The following is a 20,271-nucleotide window of genomic DNA, read 5'->3' on the forward strand; positions in this document are numbered from 1 at the left end:
TAAATATTGACATAATGGATATACAGCTATTGCTTCTTCAAACCATTTTCTTTATTTTTTTTCATTTTTCCTTTTCTATGGGGACTCCAAATTATTTATAGATATATAATTGTGTATATGAGGCTTATTGAAAAAACAAACAAAGAACAGCAGAGCATCAGCCTTCCCCCAAGGGGACTGAATCCAAACCTCATGGACGCTCACCAAGGTCGACCAATTAGTTCCCGTCCTGTTTTTTCATTTTCTTACTTTGGAAGCAGCTCTCACTCAACAGCCTAGGAGGCCTTGAAGTCGTTATCCTTCCGCTTTAGCTTCCTAAGCAGATGAGGTTACAAGCAGGCAGCACCAAGGTGGGTTTCTATTGGATATCTTCATAGCCTATGTTGTCTAATTCAGTGTGCTTTCTTCTGCAGTATTTAATCTACAACTAACTATAGAGTATTTCACCATTTAAGAGAGTGCACTGTTCATCACTAGAAGTTAAAGTGGTGTGATTTTTCTATGTATGTGCTGTATGTGTGTGTATGTTTATATGCATGCATGTGTACATTCCAAGACATGTGGGTATATGTAAATGTACATGTAGAGGCCAGAAGCTGACAATAAATGTCTTCCCAACACACGTGGTAACCTCCACTTATCTGTAACTACAGTTCTAGGGGATCCAGTGTCCTCTCCTGGCCTCCATGGGCTCAGAACTCAGAAGGTACACAAACATACATGCAGACAAAACACACATACACATAAAATAATTTTTAAAATTATAAAAAATAAAAGAATATTAGTATGATTTCCAGGCCTGTCCTCATATCTATATTTACAGCAAAGTAAGAGACGGCAAGGCAGGCCTGCTCACGTCATTCATCAATAAACAGTTTTTAAATATCTGTTTATAACTCTGGAAATGCTTTAGGCACCAAGACTGGGGCAAAGATGCCTGTTCTTACTGTTCTTATAGGAAATTTAAAAGTCTAGGCAGTGAGATAAAAATGTAGATATCACAGATTTAGGTATGTATATAATAGTATATAATAAGTAGTATATAATAAATATCATTTAAAAGGTTCTTAAGCAGTATGACAGAGCAAAAGGAGCCCTCAGACATGTATTTCAGGGATACCTAAATAACGTAAGATTAAAGCAGATTTTAAAAAGCCACTATTTAAGCCTAAAAGTTCCAGCTTCTCCAGTAACAAGCCCCATGCACAGGATGGTATCTCAGATTCTGACTCTTTAAAAATGTTGGTTCTAGAATGGAGTGTGGTAGAACAGATCTGTAACCCCAGCACCCAGGAAGTAAAGACAGGAAGCTTAAGCCCATAGTTACCCATATGTGATCGCGTACTGAAGGCCAACCTAGGTTCCATGACACCTTGTCTCAAAAGAAAAAAATAATAATGTTGGATGTATTTACTTTGTTTCTTACCACAGAAATGATCCAATTTCACAGAAACAAAAGGGGCCCTCTGCTGTAATCCTGCCGTGTGTGTTGGGTTAGTTCTTGTAACACTACAAGATCTGCATGTGCTGAATCAGAAGAACTTCAGAGGTTCCAAGCTGCCTAGTGCCATAAACTCCAAACCACAGTCACAGCACTGACCCCTAGCATCTGTGTGTCTCTGTATTGTCAGGACGCCATGGCCACCCTGGAGTTTAGGAAAATGTTCAAAGGTAAGATTACCGTGTGGGAGTAGGGTTAAGCGAGAAATGAAGGGAAGCCTCTGAGACATCGTTCGACTATGTTTTGCAAATATGAAATTTATTATGATCCACACATTGCTGTCATATCGTCAGCTACTGGGATTATTTTAATATGTGTTCAGTTTGAAAAAAGCATTTAGTCCCTTACTGTGCTGAAGCTTAAATGTGCTGGAATACGTTCTTAGTGTGGGTGGGGAGGCAGCCCCATGCTTGCTGAACAAGTGTGAGGAGGGTCTGAGTTAGGATCTTCAGTGCCCAGGTAGAAGCCAAGCATGACAGTGCTCATCTCTGACCCAGATGTGGGGGGCTAGGGGTAGACAGAGACACACCCCCAGAACTCTTTGTTCAGGTGATGTAGTCAGTAAGCAAGCTCCAGTTTCTATAAGAAATCCTGTCTCAAAAGAAAGTGGAGGGCAACTGTACATGTACATCCACACATGTGCAGGCAAACATACGCCGACACTGCATGCATTCCTAAACACCAAAACGCACTCTTTGTTCACGACAGACTATGTTTATGTAAAATTACCCTTAGTGTCAATTTTTAATCGTGAAACTCTTAGGATGAATAAAGCTATTGTGAATAACTTCCCTCCGCCCACCCCACCCCCGACAAAAAGAATCTCATTGTTTTAAATATTTACACCTCAGCTAAAACTTCACAAGCACTCTTAACACACAGCACTGGATAGCAGATGGGATCATTTCCTATGATGCAGTAGCTAAGAAAGAGCAGACTGTACTATTTATGTTTGTACAAGGAGAGGATGAACAGCCAGCAAAGAACATCCAAGAGATACCTGTGAATAAACACAGCCCAGACAAATTGTTTTTTATATCCACTCTATGCCTCAAGTATCTGTAAACACATAAAGAACACATATGTGCACACACCTTCATGCCACATATTGAATACACTCACGTGGACACAGATAAATGGGAGGTCTTTTATTACTTAGAATCATATCTACATTGGGATTAAGGTTTATGAGCCATCTGTAATCCTGACTCCACTTCAGTCTGGGTTTGGATCTATTCACTTCCTCTACCTGGGTGCCCAGCACGCCTCCTGTCTCCTTCATACTTCTTGGCACTGGTTTTAAAGGTTGTTTTTGTTTGTCTGCTCATTGTTTTTGAGCATGTCTGTGAGCCTGTGAGAGTTTGTGTATACACATTCATGGAGGAGGGATTCCTAGAAGATAGCATCGGGTCCCCAGGAACTGAGTTACAGATGGTTTTGCGCTGCCGCTGCCGTGGGGATGCTGAGAACTCAACTGGGGTCCTCTGTGAGAACATTAAGTTCTCTCAACCACTGAGACATCTATCTCTGCAGCCCTTTCATAGTGGGCTTAGAATCAGATCCACTTTTGTCTTAAAAAAGTATAAAAGAGGAAAAAATGACTGGCTATAGGGTATTTTTCTCTCTCTGAAGAGATGGAGCTTGTTTTGTTTTGCTTCAGTCCATATTTCTCTTAAGCCTTAGAAGACTGTTCTAGCAGTCTGGGCTCCCTGAAGGTGTTCAAGAAAAAAAATCAAGGAAAGGAGACCAGCAAATAGGAGGGTGTGGACAGTGGGACAAGCTGGGGGTGGCAGGGGCAGCTGGCTGGTGAATGGGTATGCAGAACACCAGGTCAGCACCCTAGGTGCTCTCCCTGGTGGTCCCAGGCTAGGTCAACTCCCTCTCCAGCAAGCAGTCCATCCCAGTTCCCTCCATGGCTCCCTCCACAGGGTATCTCTTGCTAGCCAAGCACTGTAAGGTGGGTCTGTGAATCTGGGCTGGACCCCAGCATCACTGCACAGGCCAGTATGGTTTCTCTATCTGAGCATCGCAGATGAATAAAATAGAAAGGAAGGGTGGCCCGCCTGCAGGGCACTAAAGGAAAGGTGTGGCCCTGTCTCTCCCATCTTATTGCCACTTCCTGGTATCACCACCTTCCTTCTGTGACAACAGGGCAGATCACTGGGGCAGATCAAGTCTGGATTTAATTTGCAAGTTCCTTGAGGCAAGATCTCATTCTCTCATTAGTAGTTTGTTTTGTTTCTTTCATCTTGATATTTGGTTGTTTATTTTTGTTTTCTATTTTGCTCAACTGTTCCTAAATGCTGACAACTGGCAGCATATTTACTGAGTGTCATCGTTGAAATAAGCACCCTCTTTGAATTCATTAATCTTTAAAATTCACGTGATCTGAGCAGTTTTTGTTTGTACGGAGCCCTGAAGTACCCCATATGTTCCTGAAATTACTACTGTTGCTCTAGCTGAGGTAGAAATTTCTAGAACTCATTTCCTAAAACTGAAATAGAAAGAGACTCTCAGCAGTAAGAGCCCCTGGCATAAACGGTTTTAGCTCTCCATACTCCCAGTGCTCTGGAACTGGCTGACTATTCATGCCCACACTTTTTGCTCACAAGATTCAGGAAGTCCTGTGCTGAGCCCTGGGGATGCTTTAAAGCAAATGAGGACAGTGTGGAGGCTTTAGTGAGAAAGCAAATGTAAACTGTAAGTGTAAAGAATCTGGGAGTTTGATGGCACTCCCCTGAGAAGCCCATATCTATGCCTGGGTACTATGCCTTAGTCTTCCTCTAAGCACCTCTGTATCTACCAAGCTCTCTCCTCAAGGCTATGTTGAAATTCTCATTTAATAAATGAGAGAGAGAGAGAGAGAGAACAGAGTTGGGGCTGGAGAGATGGCTCAGCAGTCAAGAGCTCTCACAGCAGACCTGGGCTCAGTCCCCAGCACCCACAAGGCTCACAACAGTCTGTGACTCTGGGTCCAGGGGACGAACACCTACCTCTGGCCTCCACAGGCATTAGGCACTCAAGTGGCGCACAAACACATGCAGGCAAACACTGCACATATTTTTAAAATAAAATTTAAACGAATAATAAAATAACTAGGGAAGGAAAGAGTCTGCTCTAACACCGCAGACCCGGCTTCTCCTTCACCCTGAAGCACTCGCCCTCAGTAACTTGCCCAGAAGCTCATTCTCACAGGAAGATTCCTGGAGATCACTATCCAAAATGAAAACATCTCTCTGTTTCATTAGGCCAATCATGATCCTCCTTCAACAGATTTTATTTGAATATTGTCCATGTGGAGGCTTCTGAAATCACAGCGTAAATGCCAGAGAGGTCGGAAGGTGGGGTTATCTCTCTGGAACTCCTATCCCAGAGGGCAGAGCCCATGTTCCCACAAGGACTCACCTACCTCTAAGACAGGAGAGACAGTACTTTCTAAGAACAGAATCTGGCCAACCCAAAACTGTACCTTTCAGCGCCTCCCCTAAAGCATCCATCTGGCCTGAAGCCGTGAGCTATTCTGTAGACCCCACCATGTCAACAAGCCTGAAGTAGGGGGGCACAGTAAGGCTGAGGACCCTAAAGAATAGCATGCAGCAGCACTTAACTTTTCTACTTGGGTAAAGCAGACATTAAGTTACCAAACTTTAAGGATGAAGAAACACAGTATGAAAAATTGGGACAACCTTGCAACTATCAGAAATAAAAAATCCAACAGCCAAATAGAACAAAACTCAGAGAGAAGAAAACAGGCCGGAGTGCAAGGAGGCAGGGAGACATGGCTCAGTGGACACCCGGCAACCAGCCTGAGATCCCTGCAACATACACAGGGAAAAGAGACTGCAGTCCTCCAAGCTGTCCTCTGACCTCCACACAGGAGCCATGGCACAGGTCCACATGATACATGACACATGCACGCACATACATGAACAGGTTTTCAAATGAAAAAAGAGAAATAAGAATCAAAAATATTATCATCAGCCATGCTATTAATGTACTCTGTGCGTGTGTGTGTGGTGTATGTGTGTGTGCAGTGTGTGTGGTGTGTCAGTGTGTGTGTGTGTGTGTGTGTGTGTATATGTGTGTGTGTGGTTTGTGTGTGTGTGTATGTGTGTGTTCCTAGAGATCAAACTCAAGTCAGTGGGCATGCAAAACAACTACCCTACCACTCAGCACAGGCCCAGACCACTCAGTCATTCGTACATAATGACTGGTAGAGAGTTTCAGTCCAAGGGAAGTTAAAAATATCCACATAAACTTGTTATTTGTTTTTGTTTTTTTTTTTCAGAACAAAGTTTCTCAGTATAGCCCAGGCTGTACTGAAACTAACTCTGTAGACCAGGCTGGCCTCGGACTCAGAGATTCTCTGCCTCCTGAGTGCTCACATAACCTTCTTGAAAGTGCTACTCAGCCGGGCTGTGGTAGCACATGCCTTTAATCCCAGCACTTGGGAGGCAGAGGCAGGCGGATTTCTGAGTTCGAGGCCAGCCTGGTCTACAGAATGAGTTCCAGGACAGCCGGGACTACAGAGAAACCCTGTCTCGAAAAACCAAGAAAAAAAAAGAAAGAAAAGAAAGAAGAAAGAAAGTGCTACCCAGCAAGAAATCAGGATCTGAGTCAAAAGCCAGGTATGTCTTTAGCCCCAAGAGGAAGAGGCAGGTAGATCTCCGAGTTCAGGGCTGGACTGATATACATAGTGAGTTTCAGGACAGCCACAGTTACAGAGAGAAATCTTGTCTTGAGGGGAGGGGTAGGAGGAGGGGACAAGTCAAAATAGCTAATACACAAAAATCGGGGACAGAATTTATGGTGTCAGATGTAATAAATCATTTTTCAAGTATGCATTTAGGAACACACACACAAAAAGGTGAATGTGATCAAAGGGCAAAGAGGAAAGTGGTCACACAGAGTTGAAAGGTGGAAGCGAGGGAGAGGTATGAGCTGTGATGGAAGAAACAGGTCACCTTTCTGATCTGGGGTCAGGGAGGTGGTGGTAATGAACAGAAGCCACTGGCAAAGCAGCTACAGCATTCTCCTTTCTAAAGTCTGTCTGTCTGTCTGTCTGTCTGTCTGTCTCTGTCTGTCTCTGTCTGTCTCTGTCTGTCTCTGTCTGTCTAGCATCTAGCAATCTATCTATCTACCTACCTACCTATCATCTATCTATCTATGGTCTACTCTACCTATCTATCATCTATTTATCTATCTATCATCTATCAATTTATCTACCTACCTACCTATCTATCATCTATCTTTCATCTTTAAGAAAAGGACCTCAGGTATCTGGAATGGGTACCTAATATTAACTGTAGCTGTTTCTGGGAAACAGATCCTAAGACTTTTTGAATTTCTGTTTTTATGTCTTGGTTGAGGACAGTTGGAAATTGATGTCCGCTTGTATGCCCTGTGTCCTCCTTTTCCCTCACAATGTGTGAGCCGGAAAAAAAGAAGTATGCACGCTGCATTTCCGAGGCTTCCTTAGGTCCTGCCAATCAAAGGTACAGGCTTGAAAGATGTAAATGAAGGAAAAACTCTGTTCTAACTATTGTGTCTGGGTGCAGTGACCAGAATCCATAACATGGAGCACAGAGCTGCCTTGTAGGGTGAGCCACCTGTGGCAGTGGGGAGTCCACCCTCAGAAACAGCAGCAGCTTCCAACCCCTACGTGCTACTGACCGTCCATGGGTAGTCTCAGACCTACACTCAACTAAGCTTCTCAAGGGTTTTCTGAGAACCCAGTCCTGCATCAAAACTTCACTGATGCCATACCTTTTTTTTTTTTTGATGCTTTACAGTGGAATCATATGAACACTGCATAGAGTCATTTTAGCTTAAGAAAATAAAAAAAAAGGAGCACCTTTAACAAAATAGTCAAGCTTTTTAATTATGAAATTCACTTGAATTGTCTATATCATTTTCCCCAAAAAACTCTTTTTCACAGGAATAAGATTACATTTAGCCACAGAGGGACCAAGACTAGAATCAGGCAAACCCCTTAGAATGTTCCTCCAATAACCCCAGCCGCCCCTTGCAGCCCACATTACAACTGGGTATTTTTATCCTAAATCTATTTGGATGAAATAGAAGAAGACTACATTTAATGTGGGTGCTCAGCAGCCCCTGCTGTCTTCTTTAGACAGAACAGAAATGAGTTCCTTGAACCAAGAGGCACAGCCGTGCACCGTGTCGCTCAGCAGGCTGACCTCAATCTCCCTAACATTCCCATTAAACAGATAGAAAGGTCAAGACTGTGGCCTCAGCCAGAGAGCTGCTTCCCAGCTTCATCTCTGCTTCTCATGAGCAGTATTCTGAACGCTGTGTCTGCCGCCCACTGCATGAACGCATTACTAAGCCTCTTCTGACTTCTCAGGTAGAGGACTATAGTCCTTCTTGGCTTGCAGCTGAGCCAAGTGCCACCAGTGATAGTCAATACCTAAGCACCCTGATGCTTTTTCTGATGACATATTCACTGCTCTGAAGTTTGCAATCCTGTACTTTCAAGTATCAAACTCTGCCTGAGACACTGGGGGGGGGGGGAACAGCATCGTTTTTAGAAATGTTAAATTCATGATACGGGCAGAATACTAAAGCAGCCTTGAGTCTTGTACGTACCGCCTGCTTCCTGAGGGCTAGGCTGCAGAAGTATTAACAGTCTGGTGGAAGGACTGTTACAGACGTGTTTTAATAGCACCAAGAAGAGCCACTAAGCCAGACTGCTGAGGAGAATGGATAAGCATGCAAAAAAAAAAAAGTGATGCAGATATTTTTCACTTTCTTAAAAAAAAAATTTACCTAAAGTTGCTCCATTTTTTCTTTTTTTTTTTTTTTTTTTTTTTTTTCTTTTTTTGGTTTTTCGAGACAGGGTCTCTCTGTGTAGTCCTGGCTGTCCTGGAACTCACTTTGTAGACCAGGCTGGCCTCGAACTCAGAAATCCGCCTGCCTCTGCCTCTGCCTCCCAAGTGCTGGGATTAAAGGCGTGCGCCACCACAGCCCGGCCGCTCCATTTTTTCAAAAAAATTAAATAGATAGTTTAATATCCTATAAAACTTCATAAAGAAGAGGAGCTTTGAAAGCTTTTCTTTTAATGGAACATAAGTCTTAACTACAACTTATAACATCACAAACCAGTTAAAACACACAAACAAAAACAATGTTACAGCTTACAATTTCTTCTTTGGTATCATAAAAGTTTGGTCTATATCAGATTCCACCAGTGAGCCCTAAGCAGATCCCCTGGGATAAAAGATGGACTGTGTTATCAAATCTGTAGCTAAGAAAAATCTCAACAGCACACTTTTTTTTTTCTTTTAACAAAATCAATAATCTGTTGCTAACATATTCTGGGAAGAGCCACATGATACTTTTGAAAAAAAATAATAAAAGAACTAAACTTTTAACATTAGAGCTCTACAGTTCCAGAGCCAAATATAACAAGTGATTTTTAGGCTGAACCTAAAGAGTTGTACGATGTAAAAATGGGAAGTAAAAAAAAAATTCTACTGCTTTCTTTCAAAACACGATTGCTAACAGTAATGTTTCTTTCCTTTCCAGCCCTGTGTTACAGGCTGACTCTCTTCAAAAGGTCACCAAATAAAGGGCAGGCATGCAAGGTGTCCTGACAGGAACAACACAGCAAAACATCCACACACGAAATTTTAAGGTAAATCTTTCATTGTTTAATCCAACCAAAAATTGAGTTGTCTTTTTATGTTCTTTTCTATTGTGCATGTTTCACCTGCACGCCTGACTATGCACCACATGCATACAGTGCCCTTAGAGGCCAGAAGAGGGCATTGGACCCCCTGAAACTGGAGTTAAAGGTTGTTAGCCCTGTGGGTGCTGGGAATTGTTGAGCCCAAGTCCTCCGAAAGAAGAACAGGTACTCTTTCTTATCTGCTAAGCCATCTCTCTAGCCTTGGTTGAACCATCCAATACTGGAGGCTGTTACATAGGCAGCAAACAAGAATAGTACTTTAACTGGGCGGGGGGAGGGAGGACACAGACAGACAGACATCATGTGTGTTTGCGTGCACACATGCATAAGTGCGTTTCAGTGCATCTGCATTTTACTTTAGGGCAAGAATCTCTCACCTATCTTGGAGTTCCTCATTTCAGCTCTGCTAACTGACCAGCAAACCTCCAGAATCTGCCTGTCTCCTTTCGCCTGACACTGGGGCTACAGGAACACGCTATTTCTCATCTTAGCTTTTTGTCCTACCTGTGGCTGCTTGAGAATCCTAGCTCAGCACGGCCTGCACTTTACCCACTGAGGCATCTCCCTGGTCCCAGTCAAAGAACATTTTGTAATTTATTTTAAGTCCCTGTCTTGATTCCTTGAGACTTTAAAAAAAATTATGGACTAATTTTTGAGAACTTTATTTACAAAGGGCTTTTGGCATGATATGAACACCTATCTGGAATTCCCCGTCTGAGACCCTCAGAAGATTGCAAGTGACGGTGCATAGTGGAGCTGCATTGCAAGTGGCCTTGTTGGGCGGAAAAGCTATTATTGCATGAGATTTAAAATTGTATAAAATTGCTCAAGAGATTTAGTTCCTTCGAAAAATAGGAAGTTTTGGTTGGTAGCACAGAAATCAAGGGTGGAATGAGGTAACGGTGGTGGAGTGGAGGTGATGAGTGTGTGAAATAAAGACTCCAAAAATAGGGAAGTGTAGGAGGAAGCGGCTGAAACAGGTAGCAGCCAGTGCTTGCCATGGTAACCATGATCAACAGATGAGCATCCATCACAGTACGCGGCTTAAAAGAGTCCCCATCTGCGCTCGACTCAAATTTCAATTTGTGGGTACAGCTAGCTATCAGTAGACATTAATAAATAACATTTAAGTAGACTAAACATGCTGGTAGCAGCAATACTGACTAGCAGACATATCTGTTAGAAGCTAGAGCTCCCCTTATCAAAGGGAAGATCTGCAAATTAAGAGAATGACGGTATTTTATTTATAGGTTAACCACGGTACACAAATAACACTGGTGAAGCCAAACCTGGGATTTATAGCACTTTTACACACACATCTCATATTCATTGATGTCCTTGGCCCCAGGAGACATGCTTTGGTGATGAAGTAAATATTTTAGTTACTGAGTTCTTTCCCTTTAGATCAGTGAGGAGCTATGAAGCAGCGTGGCCACCTCAAGTCTGCCAGCTCAAAATTCATATTCTAAGGCATCTGCCAAGGCAGAGGGATTAGTGAACTGTCAAACACTACTAGCCAATTTATACTCAAGCATAACAAATGTCACCAACTTGACCTAAACCAGGAAAAAGTACAAAAGAGACAGTAAGATTGAAGCTCACTCTAACTCTTCTCCTTTGGTCGGCATAACAACTGTGAAGGAGGAATCTAATGGTCTTGCTTTCAAAGGCTTTTGCAGGTATTAAACAGTTCATCTTCTATTATTACACAATGGTTATCCATAAGAGTGAAAGTGAGACCAAGAGTGTAGGCCAATCGTAGAACACTTGATGGGCATGCACATGGCCCTGGGAATAACCTGCAACACCTTTTTTATAAGACTTTGACACGAGGCAGAAAGTCTATCTGTCTTACCCCCTGCCACCCATTTAGCTCTGGTCCCCATGCATCGTGACTCCCCAGCTCAGTGACAAAGACTCCTATGCCTATTTCAAGAGTGGTGTATACCTGAAAATATTTCATTCGACTTACAAAAATAAAACTATGCACTGATTAAAAACAGATCTACTGCTTCTACAGACCCAGCAGCTAGTGAACAGTTAAAACTCGGGCAGGAAACCAAACATGGAAGTGCACATGTCAATTCCAGCAGAGAGGGAGAGTCACCCCAAGTCTGAGGTGAGCCCTGACACAGTTAATGAGACTTTGTTTTCAAAAGCTCAAACAAATAGACAGAATAACTAAATAGTGAAATGCCAATATGATTTATTAATCTCTGTAATTCTAGCAGCTAAAAAAAATATAAATTCAAGGTGTTGTGGGTGAGTGTATAACTGACAGGAGTGGGAAGTGGATGAGGTGGGTAGATGGATGGGTACCATACGCCACCTCTGAGGATCACATGTTCTGGGGACCACACGGATGTACTTCATACATTACAGCAGAAAGACAGCAGCCTTTTTGAACTTCTAAAATATTAAATCATGTCAAGAGATACCTTAATATTTTTAGTGTGACACAGGTAAGTAAAAATTTTGCAAGTGTTTCCTTTATTTAATTTAGTCAAAGGGAAAAAGGATGGAAGCTAGGTGCTTTTCATAATGGATTTTGAGGGAAATAACTGAACTCTCATAATTTCAGAGTAGAAATGAATAAGTAGATGCTGGGGGAAGACAAACTGTAAAACTGATTAGGTTTGTCCTGTGTCTCGTGTCTGTGCAGATGTCCAGGTGAGCACATGTGCTCAACGACAGAGAACACACTTAGTTTCGTCCCTCAAGCCACCCACCTTGTTTTTCCTTCTGCCCGGGGAAGATGTTTTATTAGACGATTTTTTTTTCTTTGCTTAAAAAGATTTCCTGGCTAAGCCATAACTGTTCTATAAGATGGTGGTTATAAAAAAAACTCCAGACATATCATCCTGTCTTGGTCTTCATACTGAGATTTCACAATCTGGCAAATTGAGAAACCATCTAAAGCAGAACTAACAGGAGGCCGCGGTCTTACAACAGTCGGCATGTTTATATTTCTTTATAAAGGGCAGAATTTCCTCTCCTGCTTATACGATTAGGGTTTGTTTTAGAGGCTGAGTTTAGTTTAAACACTGAACTTACTGTGGTACAGCCTCTGTTTTCTTTCAGCATAAATGTAACGACTGACCGGTTCAAGTATCACTATGTTCTAGCCATGCTTCTAAATACCTGTGTTGTTTAAATCCTCGAAAATTGAGGAAATTCGGTTATTATCCTAATTTTAGAGGCAAGTTTTGTTTGCAAAGTCTCTTGGGAGACACTTGGGACGCAAAGCCAGTTAGTTCCTCTCTCAAATAAAACCCACAGCACTCTCCTGTCCTGGACACAGTCCACATCAGCACTTCAGCACACCTGCTTAGTAAGTGTTCCGAAAGAAACTCAACAAAAAGGAAGGAAGGAAGGAAGGAAGGAAGGAAGGAAGGAAGGAAGGAAGGAAGGAAGAAAGAAAGAAAGAAAGAAAGAAAGAAAGAAAGAAAGAAAGAAAGAAAGAAAGAAAGATTGAAACTCAATTCAAAGGGAAGCCTCAGGACAACGAATTTCTTGCAATACAGGCATTACACAATTGGAACTCACAGAAGCAAGTACAACCTCAATTTTTAAAGTCCGTCGTAAGAGCCTACTAAATACACACAGCAAGCAGAGAATACCAGAAGGATCACGCTGACAGAGAGAAAGCAAATGTACAAAAGGAAGTGGCATCTCTGCCTCCAAGATTATCTCTGGTCTCAGAGCTGTTCCATTTGCATTAAACTGACGTCTCAGTGAAAAATGTATTACTGATTGCTAGGTCGATTGTAGCAACAATGAATAATTAAAACCGATGATTAAGGACTAATGAAAAATGTTGGTGCTAGCACACACAATTTTATATATATATATACACATACACATACACATACATATATATATGCTTGTCATCTCAAGCCTTTCTGGGCTTTCTGGGCTAACAGCCATATTCTTCTCTGTGACATAAACAGGTTACGTCAAAGCCAAATGTGTATTTAATGTTAAGAAAAAAATGGGTCATCTTAATGAGCAATTCTGTGTTCCATCTTCAAAATTCTTTTTTAAGTACAGAAAACTAGAACATTCAAACATAATGAAATATATCCAGACTTACTATTCTGCCAGGAAGACTTTTTTTTTTTTTGATGTGCTATTCTGATTGACAGGTTTTGAACTAATGGGTTTCAACAGGAGTACCTTTTTACAACACTTTGCCTTCCAAGTAGTTTTACAGGCAATTGGTTCATGTTATTTGACACGGTTATGTTCTGTAAGATGGCTGCATCACTGAAGGAACAATACTGAGCACACAGGGAATATTTTCTCTTAGAACAGCAACAGTCTGTGCAAAGGCCTGGTCACATTTCAGTTTTTACATCCAATCTAAAACCTTCAATTTATGTGCTTCTGCTAGAAGATGCCTTGGAGGAGTAGGGGAGATATAGATATATATATATATACTCATTATACATATACATATATGATTCATAAGCATTGAACTTAGTGCTGAAAGTGCTGTAACTCAAACCTAAAACTAAATTCTCATCTCATACACATTTTCTGCTTAAGGCACCCCACAACCTTCTTGCTCTTAGGAGCATAAGACACACACAGTTCGCACTAGGCTGAGGGCCATTTGAAGCACGGCCAAAATGGTGAAGATAGGATCATGCCTGTGAGAAGATGCACAGGATGTCTGTTTACAAAATGAGAGAAGAAAGGGTGCTCAACACCCCTTGGAGCACCTCAGGAACATGTACACGTAAGGCAACTCGGGTTTCTCGTGGCTTTAAACATGTCCACAGGTGACAGGAAAACACGGGAGTTGATTCTGAAGTTACACCTTACTGAGAAGGTGAATCAGCGCGTTGGGAAGACATGAATGAACAATCGACTGTGTAAAATGTCAAGTCATCCCCATAAAGTTTTAATTATATGGGAAAACTCCACTAAATCCTGTGCTGAATTCAGTTAACATAGGCAACTGTACTAAGGGCCACCTGATGGGGCTAAGGAGACAGCTTAGTTGGTAAGACGCTTGGTTTTCAAGTATGAGGGTCAGGCTTCAGATTTATGTAAAAAGCCAGGCACAGAGGCTGAGCCGTTAAGAGCGCTGGCTACCCTTCCCAGAGGACTTGGGTTCCATTCTCAGTGACCTCACAGTCATCTGTAACTCCAGTCCCAGGGAATCCAACATCCTCTTCTGACTTCCAAAGGCACTGCGTGCACATGGTACACAGAAACACATGCAGGCAAGACATTGTACAAATAAATAAATAATAAAAACAACAACAACAAAATCCAGGTAGAATGGTACCAAGATGAGGAGGCTGGTGACACAGGTAGGTCCCTAGACTGGCTCACCAGCCAGTCTAGCCAACCAGTGAGCTCCAGTTTCAGTGAGAGAGTTCAATAATAATGATAACAACAACAACAACAACAACAACAACAACAACAGAGAAGCTGGAGCAACCTTCCCATCAGTACAGTTCATGAAGTGGCCTTACTGAGGAAGCTGGAGGCTTTGAGTACCCCAAGGTTGTCTGGCTGATGGATGTCTGTGCTTCTTCCAGAACTACCTGAGATCAAAGTGACCCTAGCGTTTGAGCATACAGGCCAGGACAAACGGTAATATTTGGACATGGCATATCCAGCAGGCTTGCGACTTCAGATGGGAAGAATCCAATGCACTAATTTCAAAGAGGTCCAGATTTCTTTCACAAAAATTGCATAGTACACAGAGAACCGAAGCCAGAGAACATTCTAGTGCTGAGTAGTGGGACAGTCAAGCTGGCTGACTTTGGCTTAGCCAGAATCTACAGCTAACAGATGGTCCTCACACCTGCAGTTGCTACACGCCAGGACCATGCTCCTGGAATCCCCCTATAGTCTACATATGCAATGCCTGGGGAAATGTGGAGTGTTGGCTGTATCTCTGCAGAGATGTTTGGAGAAAACCCTCTCTCCTGTGGACATTCTGAAGCTGATCGGTTAGACAACATCTGTGATCAGATTGCCCTGCCTCCAGAGGATCAGTGGCCTGGAAACACATCTCTCCCCAGAGCCTTTGCCCCAAAGGCTCTGGGCCAGCACGGTCCATGGTGACAGAGATGGAGGAGCCTGGAGCACAGTCCATCTGGAAATGCTGACCTTTGAAGCACATAAGCAAACCTCCACCTCGGAGTCCTGCAGCGCTGTGTCCACACAGGAGGCCTGTGAAGCAGAGAGCAGTGGGACCAATGCTGTCCTCAGTCCTGTCCACCTCTGTGGGCAGAGCCCTACCAAGATCAAGAGCTTTGTCTTCCTCCAAAGCTGCAGAGACCCCTCCAACTTTTTACATCTTTAAATGACACCCCTCCCCCTCCTTCTTATCTCTAGCCCACAGGCTATGTCCTTTCTTCTTTACATTGGGTCCTTTCTTTTGTACTGGAAAACAAAGTGACACAAAACCATCGAAAACCTTAAGGTAAATACAATTTACAAGTCAGATTATTGTGCCTAGAAATAACTGGTAAACTTTAATATACTCTTTTAGAAGCTATTGGGTTCTATTATCAAGATTTAATCCTTATAATTTTAAAAATAGGCTATACAGACTAACTTCAACTCTAAATATCTCAATGCCATCTTTTCTAGAAGAACTAGGCTTCTTTACTCTTGTTTTTACAGAAGCTGTAAAGTACTAAATTAGGGCGATCAGAATAGCTCAGAGGGTTACTTGCCGCCAAGCTTGTCAACCCAAGTTCCATCCCTGGCATCCAGCTGTCCCAGATCCTGCAAGCTGTCCTCGGTTCTCCTCATGCATGCAGTAGCATACTCAGGTGCACAATAAATAAACAAAATTAATATTTTTTATTTTTTTAGCACTGAATTACTATTATTCAATTGTTTTTTCATGTAGAAATAAAACTTAATACAGTGTTTGGTGAGCAATTAATATCATTTCTTACTACTCCAACAGAAATATTTAATCTCCCTCTAGAAATATGAAGCACTGTGTAATCTAATTACTAGATGTTTTACTAATACAGACAATTTGTGTTCTTGAGTAGATTGAAAAATACAAATTTTCTATTTGCATTTTTTACAATATAATGAACTGTATCCAAATTCAAAAGCCAAAGTTTTTATTATGAAAACAAACATGTTGTCAAAAAAATTAATGGGATTGAGCAAAGAGAAGTAAAGAAATAAACGATAAATACTTTGAGACTGGGTGCTTATAATAATATCAGCACACATACCTGAACTGTATCTCCAGAACCCACATAAAAAGCTACAGATCAGAAACAGGTGGATCTCTGATTCTGAGGCCATCCTGGCCTATACAGTGAGTTCCAGGCCAGCCAGGGCTGCATAATGAGACCCTGTCCCATGACAATAGTAATAATATGAAGGAGGAGGAGCAGGAGGAGGAGGGGGAGCAGGAGGAGCAGGAGGAAGAAAAGTAGGAGGAAGAGGAGGGGGAGAAAGAACAGGAGCAGGAGGGGGAGGAGGAGGAGAAGAGGGAGGAGGAGGAAGAGGAGGAACAGGAGGAACAGGGGAAGAGGAGGAGGGAAAGGGGGAGGAGGGAAAGGGGGAGGAGGGAGAGAGGGAGGAGGGAAAGGGGGAAGAGGGGTAGGGGAGGAGAGGGAAGAGGCAGCAGCAGTTCCAGCAGAAGCAGCATGGTAGCCTGCACTAGTAATCCCAGCACTGGGAAGCTAAGGCAGGAGACTGACTCCCTGGAGCTGGCTAGCTAAGCTACCCAGGCCACTCAGCAAGCCTCAGGTCCCAGAAAGAGACTGAGAAAAATGAATAGCTCAAGTCAGGCAAAATTCTAATAGGCGTAATTCTACAAGACTTACAAGTCAACTTGACAATACACACAGTATTCTTTCAAATTCATTTTATTCTCCAGTAAACTTTTGGCTTAATTTCTGTGCATTTCTTGGGTTTATTTTCTACCTTTACATCACTGCTGGGTTTATAGACAGCCATTCCTATACTCTTATTTCTACAATTTACAAGATATATTATTAATTATGGGGAAAATACACATAACAAAATTGCCACCTTAACTATCAGTAACTAAGCAGTTCAGGGGCATGAAGTATCATTGGGTGGCTACCATGACCATCCATCACTTAACTCTTGGGTCTAGAAGTAAAATCCATTAGACAATTACCTGCTACCATTCCCTCCCCAAGCCCATTTTTTCCGTGCCAATGATTTTGACCACACTTGCTCTTCCTTCATGACTGGATTATCTCACTTGATCTAATGTTCTCATCCACACATATATCAGAATTTCCTTCCTGTATAAGTCTAACTGATACCCCACTGTATGTATTACTACAATTTATCTATTCGATATCCATCAATACACACTTGAGTTGTTCTTTTGTGGAGGTGGTGCTGGGTAGTTTATGTCAACGTGACACAAGGTAGAGTCATCTGAGAAGAGGAAACCCCAACTGAGAAAATGTCTCCATAAAATTAGGATGTAGGCAAACCTGTAGGACATTTTCCTAAATGAGTGATTGATGGGGGAGGTCCCAGCCCACTGAGGATAGGTACACTCCTGGGCTGATGGTCCTGAGTTCTATAAGACAGCAGGCTGAGCAAGCTATGGGGAGTAAGACAGCAAGCAGCACCCCTCCATGGCCTCTGCATCATATCCTGCCTCTAGGATCCTGCTCTGCCTGGAGTCCTGCCTTGACCTCCCTCAGGGATGGACTATGATGTGGAACTGTAAGCTGAAATAACCTCTTTCCTCCCCAAGTTGCTTTTGGTCATGGTGTTTCATCACAGCAGTAATCCTAACTAAAACAGGGGTCATACAAATAATACTTTTGTAGGCATAAAGTTTTACTGCTTCAAAACTTTTATGCTTAGCATATCATGTGTTTATAGTGTACTAAGTTCCCCTGGCTTTGTCAGCCTATGGATGGATAATCATGAATCATAATGAAGACCAGAGTCCACTGGCTATTCTAGTACTCTTACTCACATAAAACCCTGTATCTCCAAGTATTCTCATCTAAGTATCTTCCAGGAAACATCTGCCTCAACCTCCTACTGTTCAAGGAAGCCACACATCTGTGTTAGCGTACTTGGTCCAGCCTCTGGATTACCTCATACACACAGGAGTCTTAGAGAATAATACCAGCAGTATCATTTTCCCCTGGCCCTCCTTCTATCTACTCCCCTTCTCATCCCACAGAAGGGAAGAGCAGAGCCAACAGGCAATGGTGACTTCTGCTTTAAGAGAACAGCATAACTGCTCGGATGGCTGAGACAGAAATGGATGGTGATGAAAAAGATGTGTTTATTACTACAGACAGGCTGGATCTCCTTCAACATTCTTTTCTTCTTACTGTGGAATCTTAACATCTATGATTAAAAAAAAAAAACTCTATCTACTCCTCAGATGAGACCCAATCTATAAAGCAGGTTTACAGTCAGAATCTCTGGTTTCTGGCTCGTTAGAGACAGACAAGACGTCTCTACTCATGGCTGTGAGATCTCATTATGGCCCTGCTTACTTGCAACCTTCTTAAGAAAGTGGGTGCCCTACTGGGAAAAGTGCCATTCACCTCACGATTCCTAACACTTGGCTGCTGGCATCTACTGGGTGCTAGGCATGGGCAGACAGCTTTTTCTCATCTACTCACAACATGAGTAGATGAGGCTTACCTGAGGAAAGACGGGGGCCTTCAGGTGCTACCCAGCTTGCCTAATAAGATCTGGAACCAGAGCGGCGTGTGATGGTACATGCTTATAGTCCCAACCCTTGGGAGACCAGAGGAAATGAGTTTGAGAGAGACCTGTATTGGCTGTACAGTGAGTTCAAGGACACACACACACACACACGCGCGCACACACACACCATTGGAATCAGAATCTACTTTACATAATGCATTTCAGGGTTTTGAATATAGTTTTTGGATTCCAAACTAGATTATTTGTTTGGGGAAACGTTCTCATTCATTATCTAAGAAAACTATTCTTTGTATTTTACAGAAGAAGGTATACCAAACTTCACATAGATAATCTGGAGATTTCCCCCTATGATTAATGCATCTCTAAACCACATCTAAAACAATTGAAGCTGTATAGTCCCTTTTAACAGACTTTCATTTTTCTTCTTCGTTTTCTAATTTAAGCAACATTTCGATCATGGGCTTAATTCCATGTCTCTTCTCGGTTTCCAAGTCAATCATGTCCAGATAACTTCCAGAACTCACTCTGTGACCTCTGATCTGTGGGAACCCTCTGATCTGTGGGACCCCCCCCAGTCTCCCTGGCCCCTCTTCCCTGGCCCTTCCCTAGACAACCTGCAAGTAACCCTGTCTATTACACACAACGCTCTACTTCCCGCACCCCTGCATCTGAGCAGGGTCCCAGGCCAGGCTGACAGTGCCTACTTGACCTTCCTGGAATAGGCCCTTCAGACTGGTATGTACAAGGCAATCCTTGTCCTCTTGGCTTCCATTTTCTAAGTCAGAGATTTCCTCTCCTGATCAGCTTTCCTGGCCTTCCCCATCTCTCCTGGCCTTCCCTGCTCTCCTGGCCTTGCCCGTCTCTTCCGCCTTGATTCTCAGCTGCTAACTGAGCTTCCCGTTTTACTGAGAAAATCAAAACAATCAAAGAACATCCAGAAGCATCCCTCCTCCCCTGCTTCATGCTGAGGCCAAGCCGATGGGGCCACGAGGAAAGGCCATCCCAACCTGTTTGCAAGGCTTGGCCTTTGCTCTGTGCTGCAGCTACTCCCCTACCAACTGGACAGTCCTCCTTGGTTCACACAGCTTTACTTCTTTAAAAAAAAAAAAAACTGTTTCCAGGCTGAAGAGGTCAGGAGTCAGGGCACTACTGCTCTGGCAGAGGAACCATGTTCACAGCACTCAAGTCAGGTGGCTCCCAACCACCTGTCACTCCAGTTCCAGAGGTATGATGCCTCAGCAGGCACCTGCACATGCCTGCGTGAATACACACACACACACACACACACACATACACACACACACACACACACACACACACACACACAGAGAGAGAGAGAGAGAGAGAGAGAGAGAGAGAGAGAGAGAGAGAGAGAGAG

The 20,271-nt window shown here is 42.8% G+C and overlaps 1 protein-coding gene and 1 pseudogene across 2 annotated transcripts in view; one reads left to right on the forward strand and one right to left on the reverse strand.

Annotated features, from left to right (window-relative positions):
- The window catches only part of Dgkh (diacylglycerol kinase eta), a 154,602-nt gene that overhangs the window by 120,609 nt on the left and 13,722 nt on the right, over positions 1-20,271 (reverse strand). The window lies entirely within an intron of this gene.
- LOC114608698 lies at positions 14,727-15,547 on the forward strand (annotated as a pseudogene).

The sequence above is a fragment of the Grammomys surdaster genome, unplaced genomic scaffold (genome assembly GCF_004785775.1).
Source record: "Grammomys surdaster isolate TR1022 unplaced genomic scaffold, NIH_TR_1.0 125934, whole genome shotgun sequence".
Classification (NCBI taxonomy): domain Eukaryota; kingdom Metazoa; phylum Chordata; class Mammalia; order Rodentia; family Muridae; genus Grammomys; species Grammomys surdaster.